This window comes from Gallinula chloropus, assembly GCF_964237585.1.
Source record: "Gallinula chloropus genome assembly, chromosome: 5".
In the NCBI taxonomy this organism is placed as follows: domain Eukaryota; kingdom Metazoa; phylum Chordata; class Aves; order Gruiformes; family Rallidae; genus Gallinula; species Gallinula chloropus.
This window is the reverse complement of record NC_140090.1, coordinates 35,627,765-35,643,839: the sequence shown is the minus strand read 5'-3', so window position 1 is coordinate 35,643,839 and position 16,075 is coordinate 35,627,765.

Here is a 16,075-nt window from a genome sequence, read left to right as displayed (position 1 = left end):
TATATTTCTGCAGCATTGGCCAAAATGTGATATTTTTCTAGAATAACCATGTTGCCTTTTTTCAGACTTTTGGAAACCTGCACAGGACCTCTGGAAAATGAATATGTACAAAACACAGGGATTGTGTAACTTCCCACGTGCAATACTCTGTGTGTGTAACGCCATCAGTTAAAGAAACCTTGCTGTAAGGATTTCTCATTTCAGAGGCTGTTGTGAGTATCCTTGATAAGATTCGAAGGATAACCGTTAGCCAAATTCTGCACATTACTTGGTTGTTGTACAAGCAGCTGCCAGATGGTGATATGGAGGAAATACACTTAATGTCAGTCACCTAACTGGAAGCCAGATGGCACAGCAGAAGTTGGAACAAGATGTTTGCCAGCTTGTTCTGGCTTCCAGCTGTGGCCCCATGCTCCACCATGACCACGAGGAAAATGGCCTCTTGAGTGTGTTGTTCCAGCCCCTACTGCGGTCATTCAAAAAGCTAAATTGATGATGGTTTTTTGTCCCTTCTCCCCAAAAGCTGTGCTGAAGAACAATCAGAAATGGGTAAGAAGTGGGGTGGCTAATTCTTTGTTGTCTGCTTGTCTGTTGTGATGAAATGCATCAACCAGACTGTTTGGATGTCTTCCTGCAGGGGAGGGAAAGTCATTCAAAGTACCTTGGATGGATGTTCCATTTTGGTTTTTGAACTAAAATTCAGACCTGTAGTCAGTATGCTTGTTGAATTTAGAGCAAGATTTGCCCCCACCTCTGAATAAGAGGATAGTTTTGCAGTCCTTGAATTGGTGGTACAATGCTGGAAAAGTACCTGGCCCTTAGGGCTTGGGAGCATGTGAAATGCTTCTGGAACATTCTGCTTTACCCAGTTGTAGTGAATTATTTTTTTCAAATACTTGAACTTGTCAGGCCCATATGGCCAAGGAGTATGGCTGGGTCTTGGCTCTGTGAGAGAAGTAAACAGTCTAATGAAACACTGAAGCTACAGCAGATGTTGCTTCCCTGTACTTCCCATGAGAACTTATGGGATACAGTAACAATGCTGGTTATTGCTGTTTGGGAGAGTATGATCATTTATAACTCAGGCTGTTAGGATACTATGAAACAGGGAGAACTGGGTGTTTGGAATTCAGCTGAGCAATAACCAAATATAAAGTATTTATGGTAGGTAGAGAGGAAAAAAAGTAGTTTTGTTATGCCTCTTGAAAGGAAATAGTGGTACTATCAGTTTTTTATCTAGATGTGATGGGATGACCTAGATAGTTTAGAAGCTGCCAACCAAACTCTTTCCAGACAAAGCTTTAAACCTTTGGAAAATGCAATTAGTCACCAACTGGTGGCTCTTTAAAAGCAAAAAAGTGAACTCTCTTGATGGTTAGGAAACTGGTGGATCTCTGAATGATAGAACTGGTAATCTTCTCACTTCAGTCTTTTTTCCATAGAAACTATCATTGCAATGACTGCATCTGACTTCTTTGCAAACACAAGTCATAGGACATCCTGTGCAATCTGGTTTTGAAATGTACAAAACCTTTACAAAACTCTCTCATTGCTAAAATATTCCAGGAACAGTACCCATTATACTTCAAAACAAGAGTTGTTAAAAATTTGCCCTTTTAGTTGTAATGTATTTTGATTTAATTGTTGATGTGGTTGGGTATGTGTGTATCATTGTGTAGCACTTACCAAATCTATTACCCATGTGCTTGGATCAAGCTGTTTAACTACTGCTTTAATAAACCAGGAAGACTGAGATCCTTTTGTCCCCACCACTAATTCTTTTCTGATCTTAATCTTCCCTGAGGGGCTTCTCAGAGCCCCTTTTAAGCTTTCATCAGCCTTCCTCAATTATGGATCCCATACATTTCTGTATCTTAGGGAAGTCTAGTGAAAAAATTGTCAGAAGTTTTGCCTGCACTCAGAAGTGGACAAAGAAGGGTACTGCTTAGCCCCTAGCTCAACTCTGCATAAGGATTGAGAGTAGCCTGTTGTTGAAAGAAATGAGTGGTATTGGCTTATGTTACTAATCAGCAGTGTTTGGCTGTTATAAGCATATATACACTTGCTCTGTTTTGTGGTGGAATTGGGAGCTTCTCTATGAAGAAACCACCATTTGAAGCCATCCCACATGGTTTTGGAAGTACTGACTCATGGGTGCTGTGCTTTGTGATGCCACTTCTGCTTATTCTTTATTTTTGAGGTGGCCTGCTGGAATGAAGACTGCTATTTTAGGTGGGGTATGTGATAAGTAGACTAACTAGGAATTGTTCTCAAACCTACTATGACTTCAAATAGGTAACTAGGGCAAAGGGGAACCATTGTTTCATCACTAGCAATACCCTGAAAGAACTTCAGGCCTTGCCGAGTTGGTGCCTGTGGCAGACTATGGCTGTGAATAGGTAACCAGGGCAAAGGGGAACCATTGTTTTATCATTAGCAACATCCTGATAAAATTAAATGAGTTAACCAAATAAGGCACGGAACACAACATGGAGGACTACGAGGGACCAAGATGACCCCCACCACCAGCATATATGGCTGCAGAAGAATACAAGGATATGCCACGTGTACCTGGAACTACAGGACTAAAAAGGGGACTCTAGAGGGGTGAGGTGCGTGCTGTTTGCAGGAGCAAGGGTCTCCTCCAGATGCCCAGCACTGTTTTGCCTGCTTGTGTCTTGCTTAAATAAATTGTTTGGAAATTTACAAATTTGTCACTGCCATTTATAACAGAGTATGGATGAGAGAATGTTGTTCTGGTTACACTTTCCTCTTGAGGGGTAAAAAAAACTCACAACCCTGCAAGACAAAGACAAATATATCTGCATTTGCCCTCCATCTCTTGAACCCAGATGAGTTCAAACCCTAACGTGTATCCAAGTCAATCCAGCGATGCAGCTGAGAACTTAAGGAAATCTAACACTTCTCGTTGCCCTATCAGTGTTGACAATCTTGTGCCAAAACACCATTCATATATTAGCTTGGAGACTCTGACAGAAGTGCTTATTGTTTCTCAATACTGTGTCTACAACAGGAGAGAAAATGGCAAATCCTGGGAAAGAAAACACTGAACAGCTTTACGGGCCTGATTGTAGGATTGCATCAGGCTCTTTCAGGCTAATTGTTCTACTTCCATCTTCCCTGATCTTCAGACTGTATTTCAATTGCTAGATGATTTTATTTTAAAAGGTTTCAAGTAAAACTGGTGCCTCCCCTTTCAGGCCAGCTATTAGTTTTGTGGGGTTTTTTTAGGTTTTGGGCACTTAGCTGTGTGAATACAAGAGCTAATTCTGAACTCCTATTGCATGCAGAACCCATTAACTCAACAAAAATTTACGACTGGGGCTGCTAAGCTTATTTTAAAAATACAAAAAGGAACAGAATCTTTTCTGTTGATTCCAGACACTTTATCTCGAGCTCCTTGAGAGCCATAAGAAGTATTTCCTCCAAACGCATAGGACAGGGTATGCTTCTTTCCCAAACTTTTGCCTGGGAACAGTCCTGCTCTTCAATTAAAGTAGAACGTACTGCAGGAACTGAATTTAAGCAACAGGTCCCACAGGACAGAGCTCAAGTGATCCAGCAACCACCTGTTTGAGCTACACAAACTGTTTCCTCGCCAGATTAATCCCTTAAGCGACTGAAGCGGTTTTCTCCCCCTTGGTTCAAGAAGTGTAAGCAGACGCCGTATTGTCCAGTAAGAACGGCAGGGGCCGGGCCCTGAGGGGACACCTGGGCCCGCCCAGGCATTGCCACTCCCCAAATCTGAGAAGCTCCCCCTTAACTTCAAGACTTGGTTTCGTCACCCCTTGGGACATCCGGGGACAAGAAAGTGAGGTGTGAGCCAGGCGAGATTAACCTAAATTAACCTAGATGAACCTAAATTAACCGAAATCGCCGCGGGGCGTTCCCACCGCCGCAGCGCGCCGGCGGCTCGCAGCGGGCGGGCGGGCACCTGTGCTCGCGAGAAGTCGCCAGTAGCAACGGTGCGACGCGAAGGCGGGAGGAAACTGGCCATGGAGGAGGCGGCGGCGGGTTCTGAGGCGTCCTTCTGCCTGCAGAGTATCCTTCGTCCGCCGGAGCATTGTCTTCCTCCTCCTCGTCTGAGGAGGGAGGCTGGCGGGGGAGGTAGGGGGAAGCAGAGTGCCGCAGGGTGCCGCCTGTCTCTGCTTCAGGGGGGCGAGCGGCGCGCGTGAGCCCGTCTCCTCAGACCTCTTCTGTTGGATGCTCGTCTGTCCCACACGGGGAGGTCCCGGGGTTGTCTCGGTGCCAGGGTAGGGTGAGGGCAGCGGGAGCCTTGCCTGTGCCCCTGGAAGCCCGCGGGGTGCCAAGTTATTTCACGGAGTTCGGGGAAGTGTGTGTGTGTGTGTGTGAGCAAAAACCTGCCACCTTGTTACTGCTTGCGGTTGGTTATTGCCTCTGGAAGCTAAATTGGGGGGTGGCGGGTGTCCTTTGCTCCCTTTTAAAGTAGGGTTTTTTCACTGATGACTGTAAGAGTTCCTGAGTGTCCCTTAGAAAAAAAAAAAGCAGGTGGTTTTATCTTCCCTTGCTGATGGGGGAGTCCGAGCAAGAATTAAATTCCTGAAATGACAGACTCCGGTCTCTTTCAAGGTGTTGATGACTAAATACAGAGTGAACTTCAGAGGAGTTGCAGGGCTTGTTCCGGCTCGGTGCCACGTGCTCCTGCTGTAAAAGGAGGAGCCGAGGAGCTCCTCGGCTTTCCCCCTAGGATTTCTGCCACCCAGTACCTGGCTAGGTAGTCCTGTGTTCCTTTAGGGTATGATACAATAACCTAGACGGGATTTCATTTGCTGCGGCTTCATGAGGAAAAATGAGCTTGACTTCTTCTCACAATTGAGTTGTGGCAAATGATGTGAAGAGTTGATGTCTTTAAAATGTGTTGATTTTGGTCAGATGACCCAAATTGTAGCCTTTTCGCTAGGTCAGAAGTGCCCTGCCTGGTTTATGTTGTAGGCTAAGTAATCAGAGCTTGAGTGTCAGACCCTACTGTTGCTGTAGTTTTTCCTGCCTTGCTAAAATTAAGGTGTAAACTCCTATAAAAGGCAATAAAGAAGTGGAAAGTTGTCCTTTGCGAGCTTGTGCCTTAGTTTCTATCTTCCTGAAACTGCACAGCTGTTATCATGCTGTGTGGTGTGCTTAAAAAAACCACTGCATCATGATGTGTGTTTAAGAAAAAGCCCATGAAGTATTCCCATATAGTATTCCTCAAAAAACATAAAGTATTCCCTATTCAAAAAATAATTTCTCTGTTCTTGTGCTCCTGGCTACAATTTCTGGAAGAAAGAGGGGTAAAGAGTAACAATTTTTCAAGTAGTATTTTACTCCTTGCACAGTTTTTGCAGTGGCATATTGGTTTATACCTTAATGGATCCAAGGGATGATCAAGTCAGTAGAAAATTCAGGAAAATCAAGTGTTTGAAAGCGTTTTACTTACCCAGGGTATGCTGCAGTGATACCTCTGTCTGCATTGGGAGATTTGAGAAATGCAGAAAGAAATAGTCAAGATGGGAGGTGTGATCATTTGTAGTCCATACTGAACATGGTGTAAAAAATGTGCACTTGATTTAAATGAATTTTAAGTTGATAATAGAGTACAATAAAGTAATGAAGAGGCTTAGAGCTTCCAGACAATCATGCAGATACTTAGTTTGTATGTATGATTCCTACATATATATGGAAGTTGTCCCCTGCTTCATAGAAAAAAAAAGTACCAGAGAATTCATGCTACCCAAACATGACTGCGTTTGGTAAAACATGCTACTGTTTGAAGTAGTGTTCTTTAGAATGTGTAGTCAGGTAATTAGTGATAGAATATCTGAATCAAACTAAAAAAGGGGGTGTCTGTAGAATGTTACCATACCCAGTCACTCACTGTCATCTTTTCTTGCCTTCCGTGCTGCAACCATTTTGCTTTCTATAACAATGAAGGAAACTTATTCTTTCTGCTTGGTACTCAGGCCTTGCTGGTGCTCCCTTTTATATAATCAGCAGTTCTGATGATTTTTCCTTCCTTTTCTAAGTTGAAGAAAAAGTCCAGGAATTCAGAGCTGTTCCACTAGGATGTGGTCAGATGCAGATGTGAGGACGGGTCTTTTTCTTCTTGTAACAGGGAGCAGGCAGACAATCGAAAGCTCGCAGGATGTTTGAGTCCCTGATCGTTATCTCAAGTCTGTTAGGTCAGCTCTTGAAAGTTATGCCTCGACAGGGGTTGTTTTCATGTCTGTTCTTTTCACTGACCTCGGTTGGACCCACATACAGTCCTGGAGTACCATGCTGAGAAAAGGTGTGTTGAACCACACAATTTCTTTGTCCTCCTGTTAAAGCCAGAAGGATTAATACAGATGTCATCTGGTGTGATAGAGAACAGACTTAGGCCTGTTAAATCTAAAGTTTTGGGGGTACCTTTCTTCTCCCCCGTATGAAAGAAGCAGTGTAAACTTTTTTGGATGTGAATTTCTGCAGAGTTTAGTTTTTGGGAGTTAAACATTCCAGAATTGGTCAGGATAGAGAAAGAAGGTTTTGCACGGAGCAAAATTTGAGACGGAGAAAGACAAGTTCAAGTCCTGTGTTCCACATCTGCAGTCTGTGGTGCAGTAATTTGGAGGCTCAAGTGTTGGACATTTGCTTTCATGTACTAAGCCTAAATAGGAGATTCTTAAATGCTCCTGCCTGTTTGCTGTTTATATACGCAATTCTTATAGCAAGCATGTAGTGTAATTGGGCAGTTGGAGGTTCACAGATGTGCTCTGAGCTGATTACTGAAAGCTGTGCCTTTACTCACTCAATGACTTCCTTCTCTGGTTTCTTCGTTTAGAAGAGAAAATGATCACTCCCCTATAAAACAAATGGTGGGTATCCTTTTCTGGGAGGTAGTCTTCAGCTGTTAGCCTTCTAGATGGCTACAATTTAGCTGGTAGGTTTGGTGATGTTGGGGTCTTGAATGTGGATGATGCTTTTGTGTGGATGTTGAGAACTGTAGCAAGAGGCTTGTTTTGTAGAAGAATGACTGAGATTCGGCGAACTTGGTGCAAAGCTGGAAAATTGTATCTTTTTTTGTCTTTATAGACGATACCATTTACATTTGATGCATGTGAAGTACTGAGTTGCCAGCTTTTCTAATGATGAGAAGTTAATTTCTTGTTTGTTTACGTGGGTCAGGTGTAGGCTAGTGGATTTCCTGGGGAAACCTGACACAGAGCATATTGCTATAAACAGATTTGGTTTACATTCATGGGCTGTGAGGCTGGTGGCTGGGAAAATATTTGGGTTTCGTTTTACACCAGTTGTTTACACAGGTTTGGCTCTAAAGCATTTGAAGGAACTGTAGATAATATCCAGTGAATATCCAGTGAATTTTTACATTTTGTAAAGTTCCCTATGTTTTTATATTAGCTGTGTTTTAATTAAGGCATTTGTATTGCCCTCAGTAAATGGTGCCGTAGTATTGTGATTACCTTAAATGTTTGTGTTTTTACATCTGAATTTGATTTAAAAAATGCCATTCCCTGTGAGCATTAAGTTATGCTAAGAAGCATAAAATCAGTGGAGGTCTTGGTTCACTAAGACCCCTATGAAAACTGATGATTGTCGACAGCAGAATTCAGCTACTGTTTAATTCAGAACTGTGCTTGACTTCTAACTCTGATAGATCTGACAAGTCAAATTTTAATGGCCTTTAAATCTGCTATGCAAAGTTTAAATCTGCATACGTAGCTTTTGCTGGAGCTGTGTGTGTTCACCTAAAGGCCGAAAGAAGCCTTGAAAGTGTCAAGTCTTGTGTCATAAAGAACAAGGGCAAAGTGGTTACGATTTATAGATGGTTGTTTTATGATACTTTTAAACGTTGGATCTCATGATGCATCAGCTGTTTCAGACTTAACAATCTGCAGATCTTACTCTAACAGATGACTCTCAAGATGATTATCAGTATGAAGAGGTAATCAATAATCTTCTGATACACGTGGTGGAGTATTCATGTTTCGGTCTTCTATTTTACTTCATTGGTCACAGAAGCATCCTACGAGAAATCATAGAATCACAGAATTGTCTTGGTTGGAAGGGACCTTTCAGATCAAGTCCAACCATCACCTTTAGCCTGCCATCCACTACTAATCTATGATCCTCATCTCCTTTTATGAAGTGTGACAATGCTAGGTATATCTTTAGCGTTGGTTTTTATGTCTTTTATTTGAATGTTAAATACACTTTAAAGGTAAGTATGTTTCTATTTAGATATTTCACCTTATCTACAATCTGTATTTCAGTACTATAAGTTCTATATAAATACGGTGAAATATTATTCAAACAAGAATGAGATGATTTTCATTAGTTGTACTGGAGTAGAAAGGTGTATAAACATGCTGATACCTAACTTTTCATCATTTGGTTTAGGTTCCAGTAGATGAGGAATTTAGTCTACAGGAAGATGATGAGGATCTGTCAAAGGCTTTGCAGGCTATTCAAGAGCAGACTGAAGATGCCCAAATATTAGTAAGAACTTCTTAAATATTCTAAAGCTCTGTAGTTCAGTTGGTGGTCGTGACTTAAAATTTGCACATGATGACTTATTTGAATTATGTAACATTTGTGTGGAAGGGATGGTCTCTTACTTTTTTTGAAGTTTCTAGAGGTAAATGTGTGCCACAGTGGAAAAGGCAACTTGTATTTCCTGGGTTTAATCTTCCTTAAATTTTATTCATTTTATTTTTCATCAACAACCTGATATTGTGAATACATGTAACAACTATATAGATTGGTTATTGAAAATACATGGATGTTATTAAAATCTATCAGTACTTCAGGGTTTGTTTCGTTAGGTGACTAGATTGAATGAGAGTGTGATCCCTGACAGGAATGAAATTGCATACACTTAAGACCCACAGAAACTTGTACTTCAATACCTGGCTAGAAAACATTATTGACATGTTGGAAACAGAGAGCGGCCTGTTACACTATGTTAAATCACAGCATTAATGAAATTATCAATAATTTTGCACAATTAGTTTTTGACGTTTCTTACCTTTACAGTTTGATTTTGAAGTAGTTATGTAGTAGTTTGGAGTTATATGATGGGATCGGTCTATCCCTTTTTTCCAAAATATGATTTACCTGAATTTACTTGCCTGTAACAATCTAAAGGAGAAGTGCTTTTCCCTGCTGCGTTTAATATCACCATGATCTTACAGCCTCATCAGTAAGGTATCATCACAGTCTTTGTTTTGCAGAAGCAAATGATTAATAATGAAAATTGTGAGTGATTCTTCAACATGGAGGGAAAATGTACATTTTCTTCTGCACTAATGTATATCAGTGGGCTAGATCTGTATTTTTAGATCAAGCTTTGAGTGAAAACTGATGGCACAAGAATCTTAGGTGTTTTCAAACAACGTACCTGAAAACTAAGAGAAAGATGGCAAGAGTTTTTAAGACTGAACATGCTTGATGGTAACCAAATAGTGTGAACTCGTAGTGTTCTTTAGGGATAACGGAAGGTGTCTGTTTTACTGCGAGAGTTGGCATTCAAATAAGTAAAACAAGGAAGAATCTTTTTAATCTATTGACCTTTTGCTGTAAAGTTAGTTAACTTTGAGTGGTACAAAGCAATATGCTACTCTCTATCCTGTTTAATCAGACTGAAGGAAGTATTTCTTCAAAACAAAATGTGTGTGCTTAAGCTCAGTCTGTGTTTATGCTAATAGATGTCTGCCCTCTTCCTTCTGGACTCATTATTTGAAGCCTCATTTTATCAATAACTTTGAAACCTAAATAATGTTTCCAGCCTTTAGAAAGAAAGATGAGTAGAAAACTGTTTTAATACACCTCTTAGTTCCTTGGCAGCTTTGGGAATGACTCGCTGTATATTTTGTGAGGCTCAGACTAGATTGTTTGATGTTAACTCACTGGAAAAACCAAGTGCTGTGGCGAATGCTATTGGTGACTCAAGTTAGAACCACTGTTTCCTTAGAATTAATACTGAATCAATAACCAAACTCTGAGCTAAAAAGCAGAGTTTAGAAGGCTGTCTTCACATGATAAATAACTGGCATGCTTTTTCAATGCCTAGCTTCTAATCATGGCTAAAATAGGTTAAATTGGCTAACAACCATGTCCTGGAATAGCTACTTTGTGATAAACAGCTTGAAAGGATTGTGTGTATTTGCTGTTTGTAGTAATTTGTATACCTAATCCTGTATTAAAGATTGCATTACAGTACTAGATGCAATTCTTTCTGGTAAAGAAATTATAGAGAAGGCACAGATCAAGTGAGCACCCAAAAATATTTGTTATCTGCCAAATGCAGACACTATAAATACCCACAGCTTCTAAATTGAGTAACTACAATTTCTTTTACGTTCTGCGTAAAAGGTCAAGTACAATCAGGAAAATCTAAAAAAAATGCTTATTTTCAAACTTCCTTCCAAAGTAATTAGGAATAATTACTAAATGAAGAAGAGCAAACATAAGCAAATGAGAGATGGTGCTATTCACTTTTTAAAAAATGATAAAAAATTGATATGTAGGTATTAAAGCTGTGTCGCTACAGGGGGTATTGAGGCATGTTTTCTCTACTCCTGGATCTGCATGCATGCAGTGAAGCTACTGGTCTTTCAGGAGTTTGAGGCTCCCACAGCAGTTACAGTCCATGGGGCTTTTATTTGGATCCTGACAGGGAAATGAGGGTGATGGAGATTGAACCTCTAAATACCATTTTCTCCCTTGTCCAGTAGTGAAATGGCAGCTGATTCAAAATACTGCTGTGTTGGGCAACACGTGCTTTGGGTCTGATTCTGCTTAACATTTCTGTTCTAGGCATCATCTGTCCTTTCAGTCCTAGTATTTCGTTGTTGTCCTTGTTTTGAAACACAGTAAACTATTAAAAATTAGTTTCAAACACAACGAACAGAATATTTTGCATATAAAAGTAAATCTTCAGCTGATAGCGACCCTATGAAAAGGACAGAGAATTTTGGGAAAACCTTACACACAAGAAAGCTGGCTGAAATATTTTCTTCAGTAGTTACTAGCTTTTTAGTAAAGATTACAGGATCTTCATTTTCTTAATATGCCAAATGATACTCTGAAGTCACGTTGCCTTTCATTAACTTTATACTTTCTGTAAGTTTGATTTATAATTTGCTGAAATGTGTTAAAAATTTTTGAATTCCCTTTTTATTCCTTTTAAGTTTTGCAAGAGCATCTAATTCTGTTTTTCAGATGAATTATTAATTTATTTGGGGTTAGTCTAACTTCATTGGACAAATGTTTGTATGTATTGTGGAAGTCCTTAAGGTTAAACTCTTGGCAGCTGTGTTATTTTACTGGCCATATTTGCAATCATTAAACTCTAAATGTTTTTAGGATTTTAATAAATATTTAACCAAGAAATAGGTAAATATTTAACAAAGCATAGATTTTCTTTATTTTGATTTAATGGTCAGAATCCTTGATTAACATGTTTTTTTTCCATATATCTTCTGTAGAGTGTTTGTACTACATTAATTAATACACTGTATTTTTCTCATTTCTAAATAGGCAAATGCAGACAAAAAGTTACTGCTGTGCTATTTGATGGGTACTCATCCAAGGCTAAGTTTAATTTTAAGAATCCATTAGCTTAGCATCTTTCCCAAAGTCTGTGGAAGAGCTAGGAATTTAATTCTGGTTTCCCCAGGTGCAGTTCAATACTGCACCTTGTTAGGCTGCATTCCTCCTTGCCTGTGTTGTTCCCTGCTTGGGCTTTGGTTAGTTAATAACTTGTCTTCTGCACTAATGAAATGAATTCCTATCATATTTCCATTTATTAAGGGAATCAAGCTGTGTCACTTCTGAAGACTGGCTTTATACATGTGTTTGGGAAACCACAAGCAACGATATTAGACACGTGCCTCGCTTAAAGATGCAAGAGAAAAGGATGCAGCTACATATCTGCAGTTGTTCTGGTTTTTGTGTTAGCACAGTTATAAACCAGATCTGTTTGATGTACTATATCTCTAGTAATGAAAATATGATAAATATTGCATTGCATTTGGCGTGCATTATTTATAATACGGTGTTACGTAGCCTTGATCACACATGTACAATTCCTTTTGTTTATGTTAGGCTGCTTGGATTAAATACGTAATTTTCTCTGTTACACAAAATGACTATGAGATTTTTCCAGTGTAGGGAATGCCGTGTGTTCTTATTTTATCAAAATGCCTTTATCTCCAGGTAATTTATGCAGTCATGTTGATAGAACTCCTACCAAGGACATGAATAAGCCATAAATGGATAGAGTTATCAAAAACCCCTGGCCTACAGATTCTTTTTTAAAATGGATGGAGGAAATCACTTGCAGTCACAGCCTTTAGTGTGTCTTGATGAATATCTCACTGGGTTTTTTTCAGTTTTGCTAGTATTCAAAGGAAGAAGAGAGGCATGTATGGAAGCTGTTTCTGCTTTTCTGCAGCTGTATTTTTTAAATAATATGTAGCTGATATTATCATAGAATCTGAGTTTCTTTCAAAGCACACTAAGTGATAGTTGTCAAGTTCAGGTTTGTTCTGTTATCCTCTCACCAAGAGGATAGACATGTGCAGCATCTTGTCTTAGCAGTCTGTGTTGTTGAGCAAGGCTGTTGTAGCATTGTGCCCTGTGTGGAGTTCCCAAAAGCTGAAAGCTTCACATTTAGGTATGTCAAGTTGCTGTAATCCACTTGAAGTCTGAGTGAATTAAGGCCATCTCTATGGCTGCCAAAATACTTTTTTTTTTATCTCCTTGCATCTTGAAATCTCTTTAGAAGGGCTTACTATCAAGCTACACACTGAGTGGGCTGAATGGGGCTCAGATGAGACATGAAATGTGCATTGCAGCAGGAAGCTGTGAAAGGGTGTTTTTTTTTCCCTCCATGGTAGGATTGCTATGATTTGTTTTGATTCTGCTGTTGGAAACTGTGCTTGACCCGTGAGCTGTTCTTATCTGAATAGCTGTCTATCTTGATGGCACTGGCGGAGCTGCATATGAAGCCTTGTTGCACCATCTGCATTCTGCTAACACTTGTAGCAATGTTGTCTAGCAGCTTCATTCAGTGTCTGCATATGGATGTTGAGAAGTGGAAATTGATCTTTGTGAGGCTTCCTAAGAGACATAATGATGGAGATGGAGTTCTTTCAGTCTCTCTGTTGCACGCATCATTTCAAAAAGAATATAAGCCATTATACTATCACCTTGGACTTTTGCTTTTTTTGTTAGATGAAGTACTGATTTTTCTTATCAGTAGTTCTGAAGGTTGTTGAAGAGTGCAGGAGTACGAGATCTAACTCTTTCTGATCAGTGACAGATCATCTATCACTTTAATTTCAAATCTGTACCAGACTGCCAGGTTCAGAGAACTTGGATAAATCAGGTGATTTTTGAATTATCTATAACTTTCAGACCCTGACATTAGAAGGATTGGTGATTATAGGTCTGATCAATAGATACTCCTGTTAGATCTGTGACTTTAGTTGACTTCAGAAATTTAAGGTGTGATAGTTACGCTTTTCTTGCAGGTTTAATAACGGCTACCAAATTTTGATTTCAGGCTTTACGATCAGTTCTGACTTCTGAGAAACCATTGTCTGAAATACCTGAAACAATGGATGACTTCTTCTGCAATTTCCTGGTCAGATTGGGGATGTCCAGAACCCTTGACTGCTTCCAAACTGAATGGTAATATATTTTAAGTGACAGTGTTACTTTGGAAATATTTGAATCCTGACAATCTGGCTCCTAATTCTCAATCTTTCAGGATATATTTCTCCATCTTCTGAGTACAAGTCCTTCTAAGATGGTTCAAGTTAAATTTGTAGTGTTTTACCAGATAAATGTATTCATGTTGAGAATCAGGATTTGAAATAGCAAGGATGGGCGTTGAAGAAAGCAGTCAGTCATCTCCTGAACAGGTATCTCGGAAGGCTCTTCCAGCTAACTCAGGACATTCACAAGCCTGACGTGGTCACCTGAGACCCCTTTTGTGACTAGTGAAGGGAAATAATTGTTTTCAGGATGCAGCTCAGATGCAGTTGTTTAAGCCATCTCCTTTGAGATGAAATGAATTAATTTTTTTTAAAGTATATTATGCTCTCAACTGTCTACCCATGAAGGCTAGAAAACAGCTGCTATGTAGAAGTTGTTACTGGATCAGATGAGTCCAATGTAAAATGATGAGCATTTAATTTCAGCAGTGCTGAGAAATCAAATGGCTTGGTTATTTGCTTGCCTTACAGAACACGGATACGTACTTAGAAACAGAGCATTTTGTAGTATGCTATAGTATTTGCACCTTAGTTGCTTGTGTGGGGTTGGACATTTATTATAACTATCTTGTATGTTAAGTAGAGTAACAAAAATTGTTGATGCTTGGTAATTTTTTCTATGTCAGTCTATGGTTGGCTTATTTTACATTTTAAAAATTAATTTATACAGTAATCAATGAGTAAACTCTTGAGCTGTTGCTCTTTTCTTTTCCCAGCATTGATAGATTGCAGGGCTTTTGCCCATACTTTGTGCAGAAGTTTAAACATGCAGCTTTGTCTAAATACTGTGCTAGGAAATCTGCAAAACCTGAGAGGAGAGCTGGATTATTTTGGAGTGTAAGATGTCACGTCAAGGTGCTATTTCAGCACTTGGAGCTAAAAAATTGCTTTGAATCTGCAAGTTACATGGGAATGATTCTGAGAAGTGGAAACACCTCTCTTTGATTTGTCTTGTAGCTATTTAAGTGCAAAAGGATCAGGGGTTTTCTTTTTTAAAAAGGTCTTTTGAAATGGTGTAATTTGAGAAATAGTAAATTTGAAAAGTTAGAAATGTCTTATTTTTTCCCCTACAAAAGCCTTGAAACTTTCTAATTTCGTTAGAAATAGTCTCTAGTTAGGAATCATTGCTGTCGTTTACAAGGCTGTGGTCTTATTAACATAGAGCTCACCAATCAGGTGCTGCCTTTGGAATTAATGATCTGCATTTTGATAGCACAACAATACAACTTAAATGTTTCCTTAGAGAAGGAACACTGTAGCTCTGTATGCATTTTTCAATAAAAGAACTGATACCAATAGAATTAAGTTTAAGGCTTAACAGCTTTTATGCTAAAAGATAATTAATGCTAGACAGATATAAATAGCGACCTTTTTATGAAACTACAGCTTTCTTTGAAGCACTTAAATTTTGAATTTATATCAATGGCAAAATTCAAATTGCTTTTTAACAGAGTGAGTGCAGATCTTAGCAGGCATATCTTGTAAATCCTTAGCTATACATATACATTTTTTTCCCCTCTAAGTAATATTTTTAATTTCAGTAGCGTTACAAATGAGCTCAGCATGTCAGGATCTAATCTTACTGTATTGAGACTTTTTCTGCATTAATACCTCGTTTCAAAATGTTTCATGTTGGTTTGAAATAGATAATTTACAATATTAATGAAAGCGAGAGCAGATTAGTGTACTCAGGTTCCTCATTATGTATTGGGACGGCACTCTCACTCTCATGCTGTGGTGATCAAGTACTAATGGAATTTAAAATGAGAAATTAATTAACGTAGAGAAAATTTATCAAAAGGCTTGCTTGGAAGTAATTGTCTGTCTGAAATATAAAGGTCACTTAAATTGGACCAAATTATCTGTTTATTTCAGTTCTTGAGAAAACATTCTGTTTATTTTATCCAGCTGCATAAAGTGTCATGATTTTGTTGTTTTAAGCCAAACCCACTCTCTTTCTATGATGTAACAACTTTATCACGCTAATAGTGAGTTCATTACTTAGGTGTTTTTGCACATAAACTTTTTCTTCCAGTTATACTTGAAGAAAATTAAAATTAGACTTAAAGTATTTTTTGAGCATCTAACTTACCATTGCATTTTCTATTCCTTTGATGTGCAAGACATCATAGTGCTTGTGTTGCTTATTAAAGACATCGGATTGACAGCTTTGGAGTCTGAAGTGCTAGGGTTGATCAGCTGTAACTTCATGCATCTGCCAGTCTATACCTCTGAATCCCAAAGAGGTCAGAGGTCAGTGCTGCTGGCAGCGTGTTGCC